Below are 18,047 nucleotides of genomic sequence, written 5' to 3'. Positions count from 1 at the left end.
GATGAAAGGACGTTGTACCTAATTGCAGACGTTAAACCCTCTACTGGTGTAATAAAAATGTCTTCTCCAAGTGTGCCTTCAGCCACTTGATTGCACTGCAGCCCTGTGACAGGGCCAACCATTTTGCCTTGTGTATGGGTACTAGATGGGCATTTCCTAGACACTACTACCATATGCCCAGGTAATCACACATTTGCTGCCATCCTAGGGTAAGGTAGCACCATTATAGCAGCACCTGGAAAATGCCGATCTCATGCCTACACAAAAATCCAAACTGTTGGCTTTGTCAGTGCTTGTTTTTAAGGAAATTAGCTAGACCTGTGTGTTGTGTGCCTGAAAAATTATAAACTATAAATGTTTGTTAATGCTACGATAGGGAGGCCGGGTTGCAGAGCAATGAGATGCTGGAGGGAACCTAAATGCGGCTCTGTGGCCCTTGGAGGGTGGGTGGCCAGAGGGGAGTGTGAGATGAGAGGATCCATTAAGGGGCAATTCAGGGGACGGGGAAATTCATGGTCCAGGGCAATGGCTGAAAAAACATGCCTCTGGGGAGGGATGCAGTAGGCAGGAATGGAGCACAGACGTCTATAATTCTGCTAGCTTACACATCAGAGTACAGTTTTGAAACTATTATATTTTAGGGTGGTAAAAAGTTGTCACTTGTGTAAGAAGTGTTGTATAAATCCAGACTATTTATATTATTTTCAATTTATCATTGTCTTGAATAAAGAAACCTGTCTGTCTTCCTTTCAAAATGGGCTGACTTCACCTCCTCCCTTCTGACCTCTACCTCTAAACTCCTCCTTGGAGACTTAAATATCCACCTTGACTCCACAGTTTCTGCCTCCTCTCTCTTCCGTTATCTCTATACCTCTCTCTCCCTCATTATTCTCCCTCCAGCCCGACCCACTCTGCCGGACACACTCTTGTTGCCTTCATCCCGCTGACCTCCCGCTCTCCAACCCTCTCACTACCCCGCTCTCCTTGTCTGATCACTGTCTCCTCTCATCTGGGACCTCTCGGCCCCCTGATCGAGCCTCCACCAGCGCTGCCAGCCTCCTTCGCGGTCATCCGTCCGATGAAACGAGTGTCAGCTGCTGCTTTTGTCTCCACCTTCATCCCTCCTCTTTCCCCTCCTTTTGATTCTCCCACTGACTATGTCCTTGCCAATCTTCATCTTGGTATCACCAACACACTTGACATTCTTGCCCCTGTCATGAGTATCCGCCGGAAACTTGCCTCCAAGCGTAAAAGTTGGTACGACTCCAACCTAGCAACTATGAAACACAAGTGCAGAGTTGCTGAATGGAAGTGGCGGACCTCAGGCTCATGCTCTGACAAACTGGCCTGCCGCCTACTCCAAAGTAGGCCTACTCCGTCTCTCTATCCATTCCAAGAAAGAATAGGGCCCACATCCACGCGTGTATCTCTGGAGCCTCTAACAACACGGCTGAACTCTTCAAAATCTGCAAGGAACTAGCCAATCCATCTGCAGTCTCCACCTAACCTCTTCCTTCTCAGGCCCTCTGTACTGCACTGGCCACCCATTTCACCTCAAAAACTCAGGACATTCTGACCCCCCTCTCTTCTTCCCCATCCATTCATCCCCCTGTCACCATGCCTCCCTTGGCCTCTCTTCCACCCCTCCCACTCTCCGCCTTCTCACCTATCACAATGGAAGAGAGCTCTCAAGTAGTCCGCGTTATGTTATGTTAAATGCATTTGTAGCACGTGCGTTCACTTAAAAGGCATCCTGGCGCAAGAAAACACTACAGAAAGACAAGATCAACCAGTATTTTAAAACAACAGAGTTTTAAGCTGACAGCGGAATTGCAAATGATTCTCAGTATGCCTCAAACCGGCTGGAAGATCATTCCAGAGCCTGCTTGCAGCCACCGAGAAAGCCTGCCCCCCTACTCTCTGAAGACCAAATCTAGGGACCACGAGCAAACCCCCATTACAAAAGCAAAGCTTTCTAGCTGGAATATAAGGTGCACATTTTTTCTGCAAAATACAAACCCCTACCGGATAGTAGGCCCGGTGGACCAAACGCAGAGATTTACAAATTATCCTTTTTTTCACCGGAAGCCAGTGAAGAGATCCCAACACCAGGCTAATATGAGAGCCATAAGGGATGACCGTGGCTACCCTAACCGCAGGGTTCTGCAACAACTGCTGACAATGAACCAGGCCGATGGACTCAGCTAGATACAAGGCATTACAGTAATCTCAGCAGCTGTTGACAAGTGAGGTGACCGCTGCATGGTGCAGGTGCGCCGGCAGAATCGTACAAAGAACCTTTAACAGGAAATGTCCTGTCTTGCACACTGCACTCACCTGATGGGCCATTGAAAGAGAACAAGAGAGATAGACAACAAGATTGTTCACAACGACCACTCAAATAGGGAAAACACCCAGTGAATCAGGCCAAAAAGAAGACCCAAGTATCCAGACCCAAAGACCCCCCCCACCACCAGAACCTCAGTCTTGTCCCCATTGAGTTTAAGCCAGTTGTCACTCATCCAACCCCTCACTGCCACTAGGCACTCACACAGCCGAGACGACACTCCACCGCTGTCCTAATCAAGACGGACCAGGATCTGGGTGTCGTCTGCGTAAGAGTAGCACCTGAAGCCGTGGGAGCGGATGAGGGCAATTAGTGGCTGGCTATGAAGGTCTCATCCATACAGGTGTCTCCCAGTTCTATGAGAACCATCAAGTACAACATCTCTTCCTTCGCTCCGGCTCTTGCTGACTTCTGCAACCACTACCTAGCAGCTAGCTCTTTCTCCGCTTTTCTCAAGCACTCCCTTGTGACCCCCTCCTAAAAAAGCCTTCAGCCAACCTCTCATGTCCAGCCAGCTACCGTCCTATATCTACCACACCCTTCCTTGGGAAACCCCTGGATAAGTTGGCCATCCCCCAACTGACCCAACACACTGAGCTCGTTGGTTGTTTGCATGACCATCAATCAGGATTCCGAGCATCCAGAGGCAAAGTGTCAAGATTAACAGGATCTCTCTCTTGATCCTCACCTGATTCTTCCTTGGTGGGTGCCGAAGGGGACCCTTTCCGGATTGTCTTCTTATCTTTCTTTTTCTTCTTTGAGGTTTTCGTTTCTTGGAAGAGATATGGTCTCTCATGAGGTGAAGCCACTATGTCTGACTAATGAACAGGCAGACAAGGTACCCCGCTCTGGGTACAGTCGAGTCTGGGGAAAAAGCCAAAGAAGGCAAAAAAAAAAACAAAGGTGATAACGTTGATTCCAGAGTAGTCTGAGTGTAGAGGAATCCTTGTAGAATGTAGTGTACATTCTGGGGAATGAAGGCAGCAACGGGAGGCAGGATTATAAGAGGAGAACCACAAAGAAGCTACCAAGGCTCTGACACCAGGAGAAAAAGAGCGAGGAGCAATTAGCTTCAGGAAGGAGAAAGCAAGCACAGAAGAGGCGCAGGGATCCAAGAGGGGAAACTCTGGGAACAGGGGAAGCAGGAGGCTGAAGGAGAACCAGAGAAGAAAGGCAACGGCTAAAACGGGGAAGCATAGTGATGAGAGAGGCCAAAAATGAGAGCGCTGGGAGGCCGGAGGGGATTTCCTAGCACAAGCGTCTTACCCGTGAGAGGAGAAAGTCTGAAGGGTTGCAACACACAGCGCTGGAGCGGAAGCAAAGGTTATATCTCGGGAGGATTGCTCATGGGCGAAGGAAGACGGCGCGGAGCAACACAAGTTCGATCCCCAGGTCCGCGCTTAGAAACCTATGGGTATTAAGCACGTTATAAATTACCCATTACAATTACAATCCAACTAGACGCCGGCCATCTTGGAAAAGACTAGAAAGTTGCTGACGTTCCTCAGAAAACATAGCAGAACGTCAATGGCGGCTCCTCCACCTCTTCCATGGGTGCCAGGGGGAGAGCACTGTGACAGTATGCCCCTTCCTATACCCGGTGGTACCAGGTTTACCTGGGTGCATCCGAAGAAACCTTTGCAGCAGCCAGGGTGCCTTAATGTAGGATCTGGGTTCCCACTAGTTTTCGGACAAAAGATAGCGTTTCCACTTAACCAGGTATTGGAGTTTTCCCTTGTGGTAGCGTGAGTCACATGTATAGGAGATCTCATACTCCTTAGGTAGAGAAGAGATGGGAGTTTGTAGCTCCTTTTTCTTTCGAGAGTAAGGGTCAGACTCCCAGGGACATAAATGGGATAAATGAAAAACAGGATGTAAGCGACTCAAAGAACTGGGTAGCCATAGTCTAAAAGCCACAGGATTGACCTTAGCAATGATCTCATAAGGCCCGATACCGAGGGGAAAAATTTGAAGAGTGGACCCACCTAGGAAGATATCTTGTGGAGAACCATACCTTAGACCCAACATCCCATCTGGGTACCTCACTCCGATGCTTATCTGACTTGTTTGTGCCTCTTCTTGTTCTCTTCTAAACTCAGACGGGCAATGTTGTGGGCTCCTGTGATTTCTGTCAACAAGGAGTTGATGGGGGTTATCTTTGAAGGACAATACACTGAGGTTGGTAGAGTATGTGGGTGTAAACCATAGGTATAATAGAAGGGGCTCAACCTGGTAGAAGTATGCATGGAGTTGTTAAAGGAGAATTCCGCAGTTGGTAGGCGATCCACCCAATTATCCTGCTGGGTGTTGATGAAACACCTATGGTAGTGTTCCATTGAGTCTTTCAGTCTTGCTGTTGGATTGTGGATGGTATCCATATGATAGAGCCCTCCTTATGCCTCACAACTTGCATAATGTTGCCCAAAATAATGATGTATACTGGGATACACGGTTAGAAACAATATATTCAGGGAGTCTGTGTAGATGAAAAATATCGCAATTAAATATCTTAACCATCTCTGCGGCGATTGGTAATCCTGTGAGTGGAGAGAAGTGGGCCATCATGGTAAATGAGTCAATGGTGACCATAATCGCTGTGCATCCCTGAGAGGGTGGCAAATCCACCACAAAATCCGTAGAGAGATGGCTCCAGGGTAATGTGGGTAAAGGGCCTTGTTCCAAGTAGCCAATGGGTTTCCTGGTGCTATATTTACTTTGAACACAAATGGTACAGGTGCGGGTGTAGGTCTTCACATCTGCCCTAATGGTCGGCTGGCAGAAATTGCATTGAAAGAGTTCCAATGTAGCGCAGAAACCTCGGTGGTTGTGGTCTTGTCTTCGGGACACCAAGATAGGACTCGTGTCCGTAAAGACACCTCCGGTATAACCAACCGGTTGTCATGAAACATCACACCTTCCTTCCTTTCTAGACTCAGCTTCTGGTGCTTATTCCATTCCTGGGGTAAGGAGGTTGAGGCTTCTTTGACGTCTTGCAAGAACGAAGTCACAACAAAGACAAATCTATTCCTTCGAAACAGATGTTCCTGCAGGTCACCTTGAGGGATACCCACATCTTGACAACGAGACAGAGCGTCTGCCACAATGTTTTGACTGCTTGGTATGTAGATGCCGGAAAAATCAAATTGTGCGAAGTAATGAGCCCACCGGTCTTGTTAGGGGTTAAGTCATTCCATCTGCTGTAGAATCCGTAAGTTACGATGGTCAGTGCATATCTCAAATGGATCGGAGGCTCCCTGTAACAGGTGACGCCATTCTTCACAGGCTAGTTTCATAGGTAGCAGCTCCTTTTCAGTCACAGAGTAATTGCCTTCGCTTCTACACAGGGTCCTTGATAGGTATGCGATGGGATGTTCTTGACCTTCCACTTTTTGTTTAAGTACAGCTCCTACCACGGCAGCAGAGGCGTCGGATTCAAACATAAGGGGGAGATCCTGGTTGGTTTGTAGCAGGATATGAGCTGAACAAAACACGGATTTGAGGCACTGAAAGGCTGCTTCCAGAGCCTCACCCCAGCGGAATGGTGTGTCCTTCTTTAGGAGGGTTGTTATATGAAGAACAATCTCTGAGACGCCAGGGAGGAACTTGCGGTAGAAATTTGCCAATCCGAGGAATCGCTGAATGTCCTTAACAAAAGTAACAGTAGGCCATTTGAGTATAGCTGATACTTTACGGTGCTCCATCTTGATGCCTTTATCAGATAGGATATACCATAGATAGGGCACTGTAGGGACTTCAAATAGACACTGTTACGCTCACCTGGTCTCTGCGGAGGCTTTGGGGCATGGTTGCAGCCCTCCCTGAACTTGAATCCCCCCCTTCAGGCCTCTCCCTCAGTTAAAAAGCTGTGAGCGGTGGTACGTGGTGATACTGCTCATGCGTGGAGATAACAGTGTGTGAGAGCGCCAATCTGTGATTGTTGTACCCCTCGAACCCTTCACCCCAAAGTACGGTTTCTGTGAGCATATGCTGGCCCATAAAGCTCACCTGTGAATTATGGAAGATAAGCTCTCTGTCCTGCTACTTCTGGCAGGGGTGCGTCGAATGGGATCTAGTTCCTTCACTGTCCCTGATAAGGATTAGTCAAGTCCACCTGCGACTATGCTTCTTCTTATGATTGGTAAGTCTTTCTTGAGCTCTTGTGATGCTGGTCGTTCTGTTGAATGTCTTTATATGTTGCTCCTATTTATGCCCGCAATAATGTCTCTCTTCTATATTCTTCCCTTAGATGGAAATGCAGCCTCAATGCAGCTGTGAGACGCGAGACGCGGTTGGATGGAAGATGGATGCAACCGCAATATACGACAGCAGGTAAGTGATGGTTTAAGGAAAAGCGCAAAGTATGGCAAAGCTCAACCTTAAACTGACTGTTTTTTCGATGTCTAACCTTGTCTTCTGTTTTTCCTTGCAGGCGCTACTGTCGACGATGGAGCGTGTCGTGCTGCGGTGCCAAGATGAAGATTTCAGTGTTCCGGAAAGTGTAAAGATGAATACTTGGTTCGCCGAAGAGATGTACAGGTAAGAACAACTTCCCCCAGTTGGTAAGAATGCTGGCAGGAAGCAGGATGTCCAGGAAGCAGGATCTTCAAAGGTAAGTCTGACCTCAGGTGACGGTGAGCGTTACGCTGCTTGCAAGCGCAGAATAGCGCGAAGCGTCTGTCTTGAGCATCGGGGCAGCTTTTATATCTGAGATCGTGGGCAGGCCCATTAGGGCCGGCTTACCAGCCACACCCTGCCACTCCTAGAGAGTGAGCATGTGCAAAGGCAATCCATTAACAGCCACACCAAGAATGCACTTGGGGCTGCTTAATGGATGGAATGTTCAAGGTTAATGCATCCTGCTTAATGGATGGAATGTTCAAGGTTAATGCATCTGAAGTGCTATGTCCATAATAAAAGCTTTTTGGTGTTAAATGGATGTTCCGTTTACTTTTGTTCATGAGCCTGGCGCCAATGGCGCCAGGACAGTGTCCACCTAGGTCTCCTGTGTATGCGACCCATGCATGCCTGTGCCCCTGACTACATGACCATGACAGCACTCACCCTCAAGGCCCCTCTCAAGGGTGGTTCTCCTCCCGGTCCTGGTTTGGTGGGATTATTGCGATGGAACTCTCTGATTAAACGCGAAGCATCGACATGTTCATTGGGTTTCCAGGTTCGGTCTTGAGGTCCGTAACCTTTTTCAGTCAATTAGGTAATACAATTTTGATTGAACCACCTTGAAGTCCAGGATGGATTTGACTTCATATTCTGGTTCTCCATCTATTACTTCGGGCTCTGGCAGAGACTAAGCTGTGTATTGTATTACATGGGTTTGAGGAGAGAGACATGAAATACGGGGTGAATTTTCATGTGAGATGGTAACTCCAATTTAATGGCGACAGGATTGATTATGGAATTTATAGTATAGGGGCCCAGGTATCTTGGCAGAAAGCTCTTGGCCCCTTTAGGGGAATATATTTGGATGCTAACCACACCTTTTCTCCAATCTTGTAGGCGGGAGCTTCCTTCTGATGTCGATCAGCAAACAGTTTTTGTCTTTCCTTAACCTTGGTCAGATGCTCTGTCACATCCTTAAGAACCTGAGTGATGGTTTTATGCAAGTTTTTTATGGCTGGCATTTCCAGGGTATCGGGTGGATCAAATACTGAGGTCCTTGGATGTCCTCCATGCAAGTGTAGAATGGAGTTTGCCCTGTGCTTGTGTGAACTGAGTTGTTGTATGCATAATCAGCTATCCAGAGTATATTTTTCCAAGAATCCTCAGACTATTGCAACATACACCTGAGATATTGCTCTAAAGTTTGCTTAGTTCATTCAGTTTGCCCATCAGTTTGAGGGTGATGGCTTGTGGACAACCCGAGATCGATTTTGGCAATCCTACAACACTTTCTCCAAAAGGCAGAAAAAAAATTGAGTTCCGCGATCAGATACTAATATTGATGGAAATCCATGCAATCGAACAATTTTCTCTAGGAACACAGAAGCGAGAGTTGACGCAGTTGGGAGTCCCTTTAGTGGGATGAAATGGGCCATTTTGGAGAATAAATCCACAACGACTAATATGGTGTTGTATCCATTGCAGGGTGGAAGATCCGTGATGAAGTCCATTGACAGGGTATGCCAAGGTGCTGGCGGTACTGTTAGGGGATGTAGTAAGCCAGCGGGGTTCTGTTTCTGAGACTTGTGTTGTGCACAGACACTACAGGTTTCAATAAATTGGGCAATGTCTTTTCGCCAGGTTGGCCACCAGTAGTTTTGTTTTACCTTAGCCTGAGTTTTGCCTATTCCTGGGTGTCCTTCCAGTATCGAATCGTGTTAATTTATGATGATTTGCTTTTGTAGTTCTTGGTTTTGGACATATAATCGTCCTTGGAAATACGGTAGATTGTATTCAATGGTGTACTGGTCACCTTTTAACAGCCATTCCTCTTGTGTTGATTGATCCATCGGGGATTGCAAACTAGTTCTTTGGTCATCCACACACGTGGTGGCAGCTATTCTGGTTTGAATCCTTTCCTCAGGAATTATGGCCACAGGGTCGGACGCTGTAAAAGCTTATTTTTCTTCACTCATGCGTGATAGAGCGTCTGCTTTCCCATTTCGTACTCCAGGTCTATACGTGATAATTAAATTGTATTCTGTGAAAAAGAGAGCCCAACGAAGTTGACGCGAGGATTGTGCTTTGGCGGTTTTCAAGTATTGCAAGTTAAGGTGGTCCGTGATGACAGTGAGAGTATGTGGGGGCAGTTAACAGAAGTTAACAGGGAATGCCCTTACTTAATCAGTTGTGTGACCCAAGGATTTGGGCTATTACCAACTGTCTATGAATTTTAGTGGAAATAACAAAAGCCTAGTCTGTTTTTCCAAGGCCAGGTGCAACACCTATTCTTATGGAAATAAAACCACCGTGGTTGAGGGCACAAGTATTTTATACAGAGAAAGAGGCTAATGTGGGTTTTAACACCCACATAGTCAAGGCTATGTAGGAAGACAGAACAGGACAGAGTTAAATTCTGAATGTCCCTTCCTGGTCAACTGTTCTGTCCCTGTGTAGCGCTGCTGGACCGGCTACAAAAACAGGGGAAAGAATAAGAAGAGACACTAATATCTTCTAGATGTTATACACCATTCAGCCTTGTGTAAATGTGCCCTAAAACCACTCTCTCCCCCTATGTGTATGCATGGGGAAAGGCCAATACCAGGTCTAAAAACAGTGCTTGTGTGATGAGGGGAACATCCATCCACTGGGTTGTATCCAAGTTTATTTGCCCAAGGATTGTTTGTCACACCCCCATCACTGTGATTTCAAAAGGAATATCACAAAGTCAGGTTAGAATCTCTCTGAATTTGTGTTTAGACCAGCAACAAAAAGACCTACATTACAACACTCGCCACTTTGCGAGATTCTAGATCTTTGTTATAGTATCGCAAGTGAAGGGTGGTAAAAATTGCTCATGTATAGAGAGTACATTTAGTATCTATCATGTGTAGCAATTACTGTCTACCGGTTTCAGCGACTCATGTTTATTAAGGTCGCTTTCTTCAGGATAGTCTTTTTCTAAATATTAACAACAGGGTAAGAGAGCTAAGTTCTGTGCCCCCGTGTTTGATTACTGGTGAGGAAAGTGGGTAAAAAATACTTTACCACCTCCTCGGTGCGGCAGGGCTGAAACAGACGAGTGACCTGTGTAAAAACCAAAGACATAGTAAATCCACACGTCACTATCGGTTGTTCACTGTCAATAAATGACTTTTAGGGTTAGCAATTTTCCTAGTGCAAATCCTGTTCTTCAAAACACTACACTGGACGTGGTATGATTTACTTCTTTGCACAATTGTGAACCAAAAGGTAAGCCTACGGAGGGTGTTTACACCCGGACCCCAAAGCCTACGAAAAGTTTGCTTTTGTATTTATTTCATATCCAATGGCCTAGATCGATATCTCCAGTATATACTGCTGTGAAGTACGCTCTATTGTATCCCATATGACACAGATGGCCACTAACCTGAGCGTAAGTCTTTGTTTGTAACTGGATTTGTCCCCAGGTTACGGACACCTGGTGTCTCCGTTGTTCAAAGATGGTGTCATGCTCCTAGATCAAAACACACAGCACAAGCTCTGTTAGGGAGGGTTTTGTCTTCATCACATATGCAAGCGCGCTCAGTGCAGCAAAAGTCCATGCGGTATCTGACATCACCGAGGGCGGGACTATATTCTGTTTCGCATATCACATGAATCGCACAACGCTTACCGTGTTCAAGTGCAAGCATCGATCCGTAACGGTCTTCCCTGTGCCGCGTACACAAGTCGAATGTGGGAGGGCCAATCATAAACCTATCTGGGATCACGTGCCGTCAGACTGACGTGTCGTGTATACAATGCAGCCATGTTGCGCGTATCACCACATCAGTCCGGAAGTCAGGCATGTTTCAGGCCTGAAGGTGCGGAAGAGGGCAATCGCGAATGCCTTCTAGTGTGTTTGCTATCACTATGGCAAAGCGACCCTGCATCGGAAGAAACCGGGTATTGTGGGTCAAATTCTCGCTGAGTGTGATATGGCAATAGCTAATCCGTTTTTTGGCTAATCCTTATTTGGTGTGAACCACTTTGGTCAAATGAGACGTGGGAGAGTAGGATCACGTGTACAGGTACTGTTATTATGAAAAACTCATGTACGGATGGCATTACACCGAGCCTACTCAAATGCTCATAGCCAGTGTTTGTCATGCAATGCTCTCATTGAGGCCCACTTTGTCTAATTGAAGGCGAAATATCCATTTCTGCTGTCTTTTGAGGAGCTGGTTGGCCATGTCTCCGCCTCTTCTTGGGCACATCACCTTCTCAATGATGGACCATGTCATTTTGTTAGCCTTATGTTTATGTATTGTAAAATGCTCAACTAGAGGGGCATTTTCCCTTTTGGTTTGTATACATGACATGTGCTCTTGTATGCGCTTCTTGACTGGTCTTGTAGTCATCCCTATATATTTTTTGTTGCATGGGCAGGTGATCATATAGATCACATTAGAGGTGTTGCAATTGGTTAGGGATTGTTGACGCCACAGAGTGGGTAAGCCCAATTCCAGTGTTTTGGATTTTTTGGTTAAGGCACAGACGTTACATTGTCCACACGGTGTATGTCCACCGAGTGGTGTAGTACCCCAGAGTGTGGTCTGTCTCGTGGGGTCCTGAAGTGGCCTATATGAATGGATGAGGGTATCTTGTATGTTCTTTCTCTTTTTAATGGCAAACTGTGGTATCGGCAGAGTGACAGGCCCCATGTTCAGTAATGGCCAGAGTTTTATAATTTCTCTTTTGATCTGGTTAACTTTATTTGAATAACTGAACACTGCAGTGATTGTCTTTTCACCTATCGGGCGTGTTTTTTGCTGAAGGGTGATTGCTCGCGGGATGTTTCTCGCCCTTTTACGGGCCATTTTGATTGTCTTTTTAGGATAACCCCGCTCCCTCAGTTTCTCTGTCAGGATCTTGGCTTGAGAGTCATATTCTTGTACTGTTGAACAATTACGCCTGTAGCGCAGAAACTGTCCAAATGGTAAATATTCCCATAAACACCGTGGATGGAAACTTCTGTAATCCAATATGGCATTTCGGTCTGTAGGTTTCCTGAAAACTGTGGTCGACAGTTGTCCTCTGTCTGCTTTAATTTCCACATCTAAGAAGTGAATCACTTCTTTGGAGATGTGATGAGTACATTTCAGAAAAGGATTACGAGAATTAAGCCAGTCCATAAATTGTAAAAATGAGATTTCTGACCTGTGTATATGGCCAAGATATCATCTATGTACCTTGTCCATGTCGATATCTGTGATCGAAAGGGATTTGTTGCTGTGTAGATGTATTGTTCTTCGAAATCTGCCACGTAGAGATTGGCCAGGGATGGAGCAAATGTGGCACCCATCGCGGTCCCTGAGCATTGTTAATAGAAGATTTCATTGTGTAAGAAAAAATTCTGTGTTAGAGCCAATTCAGCCAATTGCATGATAAAGTCTATTGGCACTGCTGGTGGAGTCTCCAATTCCCGTAGCACTTTCTATACTATTTCTAGTGTTGCTGTCTGTGGTATATTCGTATAGAGTGCCTCAACATCTAATGTTACCAGGAATTGTGTAGTTGGATCAAAGGTAACTTCTTGGAGCATATTAAGAACACTCATGGTATCTTTCAGATATGACCGCATTTTCAGGATTTCAGATTTTAGAAAGAAGTCCACGAACTGCGAGAGGGGCTCCAGGATGGATTCAATTCCTGCTACAATGGGCCTACCTGGGGGTGGTGATATGCCCTTGTGCACTTTTGGTAGTGCATAAAATACTGGTAATTTCGGGAATCTCGGGGTGAGAAATGCTGCCTCTTTTGCGCTAATGTGTTCCTCGCATGCTGCTTCTTCCACTATGTTTCCTATAGTAGACCACAAGGACTGTTTGGGATCTCCTCTCAAGATTTTATAATGGTTAGGATTATCCAGTAGTTTGGCTACCATTGAGTCATTATCACCTGAGTTCATGATGACTGTTGCACCTCCCTTGTCGGCTTGTTTGATGGTCAGTGCCGAGTTGTTTTTTAGGTCTTGGAGTGCTTGTCGTTCTTAACTAGAGAGGTTTTGAAAACTTGGTTTGTCTTCTTTTTCAAGTTCCTCTAGTTTTTTGAAAATAGCTTTCTCAAAGACCATTGACTCTGCAGATAGCGTCGGAGGATAGTAGGTCGATTTGGGATGCAAACCTGTGGTATCTAGTTCCCTTGTACTCTCCGGGTGTTGTGCACATTCTCCAAAGTGTTGCCATAACCGGATGTTCCTCATAAGTCTAGCAACTTCAATCCTAGTCTGAAAGGCATCATGACGTGTAGTAGGGACAAAACTCAGTCCCTTTTGTAGAACTCTTGTTTCTGCATCAGTGAGATTGTGATCTGACAAATTCATGACTAGTAGTTGTGGTGTTATTGTTGGAGACCCCTGCTCCTGGTTACTACCGGGGATCCCTGTGTTTGGCCTTTACTGCGTGTCCGCCTCCTCGTTGGGTGCGATATAAAAAAGAGGCCTTGCGATGACCATTTTGTCCTCTTTGGTTGGTATTGACGAATTGAACTCGCCTATCTCTTGATTGATCCCGGGGCCTTAGGTAATTCCGTTCTTGTTTTCCCGAGGTTCCTGGTCTGTTATCATCCTCCGAGCTCCCGCTCGAAAAGCTCCATTGTGCTGGTGTGTTATGTTTCTTATAGTTGTTACGTCTGGGCTGCCACCCTCGCCTGCTAGTGTTAATCGATTGTTGTGCTGCTCCTATTTGTGGTTCATCATAGTAGCCATCGACGGTGCATGGATATGTTTTTTCATGCGTGAAAGATGTTATGTCTTTTTTCAATTTAATGATCTTCTTATTCAGGTTCAGATCTTTGAATTCTTTAATCAGGGAATTCAGTTCGTCTAGCTTTTTCTTAAAATTGTCCAGAACATCCGTGGATTTTAATTGGTCGATTTTGAGTTCAATTTCGCTCATGAGTTTAATTGAGATGGTCTTGGCCGTATTGATTATAAGTATAAGCCAATCTCTTGTACACTTGTTTGTAATAAAGCTCCAGTCTTTTCAAAACTGTATCTGATCTAAGAAGATTCTGGGCTCAATGCGGATAATTAACCCATCTGGTGCCGCGTGTGCACGTAGATATTCCGTCATTATTAAACCATGTAGTTCTGTCCTGATCAGTTTCATCTTCAGACCTTCCAGTTCGTTCCAAGCATCGTCATTAGTGATGGTTGCAGGTATTATTCCATCTGCTATAAGGGAGGGTGCGGCTAAGATGGTCTCTACTATATCCTCCGCAAAGGCCAGGTAATTCGATTCAGACATCATATTTATGCTTACCTGGCCTTGGAAAAACAGACTGGGCCGTGATGACAGTGACCGTATGTCTCGCCCCAAGAAGGTAATGTCTCCAGGCCTTGAATGCTGCTTTAATCGCCAGTAATTCCTTATCTGTGATTGCGTAGTTCAACTCAGGGGCTGAACATTTGCTGGACCAGAATGCGATGTGGTGTATTTGTCCTGTTTCAGGGTCTCGTTGTGACAATACTGCTCCCATGGCTATTTTTGAAGCATCTGTCTCAACTATGTAAGGTAGGTCTGGTCGTGAGTGTCGAAGGACTGGTGCTGTAGTGAATGCTAGTTTCAACTTCTAGAAGGCTTCTTCAGCTTCTGTCGACTAATGGAACCTTTGATTTTTCTTTAACAAGAAGGTAATTGGATGTACAATGTGTGAAAATCCAGGTATAAACCGACGGTAAAAGTTGGCGAATCCGAGTACGGTTTGCACTCCTTTCGTGGATGTTGGTGAGGGCCATTGGAGGATTGCATCCACCTTTCATGTATCCATATGTACGCCTTGTGGTATGAGCATAAAACCGAGAAACTCGACCTCGGTTACATGGAAAAAACATTTTTCCAACTTGGCATACAATTGGTGTTGTTGAAGCTTCTCTAAGACTGCCCGGACATGGCTTACATGCTCTTCCATGGAATTTGAGTAGATAAGAATATCCTCAATGTAAACAAGAGCGCAAACGTCCAGTAGTTCACGGAGTACATCATTCATAAAGAATTGGAACGCCGCAGGGGCATTGCATAGCCCGAAGGGCATGACCTGGTATTCAAAGATGTTGTACTTCGTGCGGAAGGCCATTTCCACTCGTCTGCCTCTTTTACTCTTACAAGATGGTATGCTCCTCTTAAATCCAGTTTTGTTTAGATTTGAGCATGTTACACTTGGTTCAGGAGATCTGGTATAAGTGGTAAAGGATATCGATTTTTTACTGTGATATGATTGATGGCTCTATAGTCAATACAAGTTCTTAACTCCCACTCCTTTTTAGGCACGAAGAATAACAGCGAGGAGGCAGGTGACTTGGACAGGCGAATGAAACCGTTCACCGGGTACTGATCCAGGTAAGTCCTAAGATGCTGATTTTCCTGTTCTGTCAGAGCGTAAATTCGGCTGGAAGGGATCTGGGCTCTGGATACAAGATCTATTTGACAATCGTAGGGTCTGTGCGGGGGCAGAACATTGGCTTGCGCTTTTTTTGAAGACATCCTGGTAATCTTGGTATGCAAGCGGTAAGGAGCTTATGAGGCCCAACACGATTCCTTTCTTCGGTTTAAGATTGGTGTCATCTTTTTTGTAACATGTGTCGGCACAATCATGAGGAAATGTCAGAACTAATTTTCGCCAGTCGATCCTAGGATTGTGGGTCTCCAGCCAGGGCATTCCCAATATCATCTGGAACTGAGGAGCACCAATGCGATCAAAAGTAATGTCCTCTTGATGCCCGTCCTGACACAGAAGCTTTACTTTCTTGGTGTATTGTGTCACTGGGCCGGATGATAGCTCAGAACCATCCACAGCTGTGATGTTTTCCGATTTCTGCTTCTGTCGGAGAGGAAGGCCTATTCGGAGAGCCAAATCCTGGTCAATGTAGTTACCCACAGCTCCACAATCAATATATGCCTCCAAGGCATGTATTTATGATGGTTGCTTGTGATTCACCAAAAGCACAAGAAGGACTAGATGTGTGGTCTGTACAGATACTTTTTTCATGCTCGACAAGTGGACCCCTACACTTGCCGGGCATTGGCGTTTCCCGAGTTCTGTTCTTCTTCTTCAACAGTTTCTCCTGTTGTCCCAACCGTTTTCATGGGTGGTTTTACTGGGCAGTCACGGAGGAAGTGACCTGCTTGTCCACAATATAAGCAAAGCTGTTGTCTTCTTTTTTCCTTTTCTGCTTTGGTAACGGGACTTCACAATCCACCAATTTGCACTGGCTCAGACTGTTCATGTGGTTTAGTCTGATTCTCACAAGGTCTTACGTAAACTGACCGTCCCTCTGATCTAGCTCGATCCATTTTCTGATTCTGCAACCTATGATCGAGTTGTACCGTCTGGTCTATGTAATCCGCACACCTCTCAGGGGGATTCACCACTTGCGCCAAAACACATCCTTAAGTTCTCCACGTAACCCTCGGTAAAAGAGTGAGTCCTCTTCTCTGGCCAGTTCGTCTGGGCTATGAGACGATTGAAGGTTGCAATATAGGTTAATAGATCTTGACTCCCTTGTCTGAGTGACAACAACTCGTTGTCTAGAGTTTGTCCTTGAGTATGACGGGCAAACAATTGCTCCATCTCATGTTGGAAATTCCCAAAGTTCCGGAGTAAAGGGTCACCTTGATTTACCAAAGGTATAGACCAGTCCACCGCACAACCTCCTAAATACGAGAGTTCAAACGCCACTTTGGCTTGGTCATTAGGAAAGGCTCCTGGTCTGCAAAAGAAATGAAGGCGACATTGGTTCATAAATACAGCTAACTTGTTTGGGTCGCAGATGAAGCATTCAAGAGGGGCTAGAGGCACTGCTCCTGGAAGAACCACCTGAACCGGTGTTGATTGTTGTGGTGTGGAAGAATGAGAAGAATGGGTCACTCCAGGCAGTGGAACCTGTCCTGCTTGTGCTTGTAGCATTTGTCTTGCCAATTTGTCAGTTCTTTTTCGAATTACAATAAGATCCCTTGGTAATGCATTGGTTTCCTGTCTTGAAGCATGTACTTCAGCCCGTAATTCCCCTAGTAAGAGGGCTAACTGATCTGTTTCTGAAGTTTCCATAACGCCCAGGCAAAGAGTATTAGAGGCTTTGCGTTCTGTTATGCTCATCTGGTCTCTGCGGAGGCGTTGGGGCACGGTTGCAGCCTTCCCTGAACTTGAATCACCCCCTTCAGGCCTCTCCCTCAGTTGAAAAGCTGTTAGCGGTGATACGTGGTGATACTGCTCCTGCGTGGAGATAACAGTGTGTGAGAGTGCTAATCTGTGATTGTTGTTCCTCTCGAACCCTTCACCCCAATGTACGGTTTCTGTGAGCATACGCCGGGCCATAAAGCTCACCTGTGAACTATGGAAGATAAGCTCTCCGTCCTGCTGCTTCTGGCAGGGGGCGTCGAATGGGATCTAGTTCCTTCACTGATCCCTGATGAGGATTAGTCCAGTCCAGCTGCGACTATGCTTCTCCTTATGATTGGTAAGTCTTTTTTGAGCTCTTATGATGCTGTTTGTTCTGTTTAATGTCTTTATATGTTGCTCCTATTTATGCCCGCAATTATGTCTTCTGATTTCTTCCCTTAGATGGAAATGTGGCCTCAATGTAGCTGTGAGACGCGGCTGGATGGAAGACGGATGCTACCACAATGTTCGAAAGCAGGTAAGTGATGGTTTAAGGAAAAGCACGAAGTATGGCATAGCACAACCTTAAACTGACTGTTTTTTCGATGTCTAACCTTGTCTTCTGTTTTTCCTTGCAGGCGCTGCTATCGACGATGGAGCGTGTCGTGCTGCGGTGCCAAGATGAAGATTTCAGTGTTCCGGAAAGTGTAAAGATGAATACTTGGTTCGCAGAAGAGATGTACAGGTAAGAACAGCTTCCCCCAGTTGGTAAATATGCTGGCAGCAAGCAGGATGTCCAGGAAGCAGGATCTTCGAAAGTAAATCTGACTTCAGGCAACGGTGAGCGTTACGCTGCTTGCAAGTGCAGAATAACGTGAAGCGTCTGTCTTGAGGAGCGAGGCAGCTTATATAGCTGAGATTGTGGGCACGCCCATTAGGGCCAGTTTACCAGCCACACCCT

General features: G+C 45.9%; 1 protein-coding gene across 1 annotated transcript in view; it reads left to right on the top strand.

Moving 5' to 3' along the window:
- The window catches only part of RHCE (Rh blood group CcEe antigens), a 692,073-nt gene that overhangs the window by 18,885 nt on the left and 655,141 nt on the right, over window positions 1-18,047 (top strand). Inside the window, exon 2 of the mRNA XM_069622728.1 lies at window positions 15,255-15,327. The gene's annotated coding sequence lies outside the window, so the exon portion shown is untranslated. The remainder of the gene's footprint in view (window positions 1-15,254; window positions 15,328-18,047) is intronic.

Source organism: Ambystoma mexicanum, chromosome 11 (assembly GCF_040938575.1).
Source record: "Ambystoma mexicanum isolate Mex_15411 chromosome 11, UKY_AmexF1_1, whole genome shotgun sequence".
Lineage (NCBI taxonomy): Eukaryota > Metazoa > Chordata > Amphibia > Caudata > Ambystomatidae > Ambystoma > Ambystoma mexicanum.
Note: the sequence above shows the minus strand (reverse complement) of the source record. Positions and strands in the feature narration are given on the sequence as shown.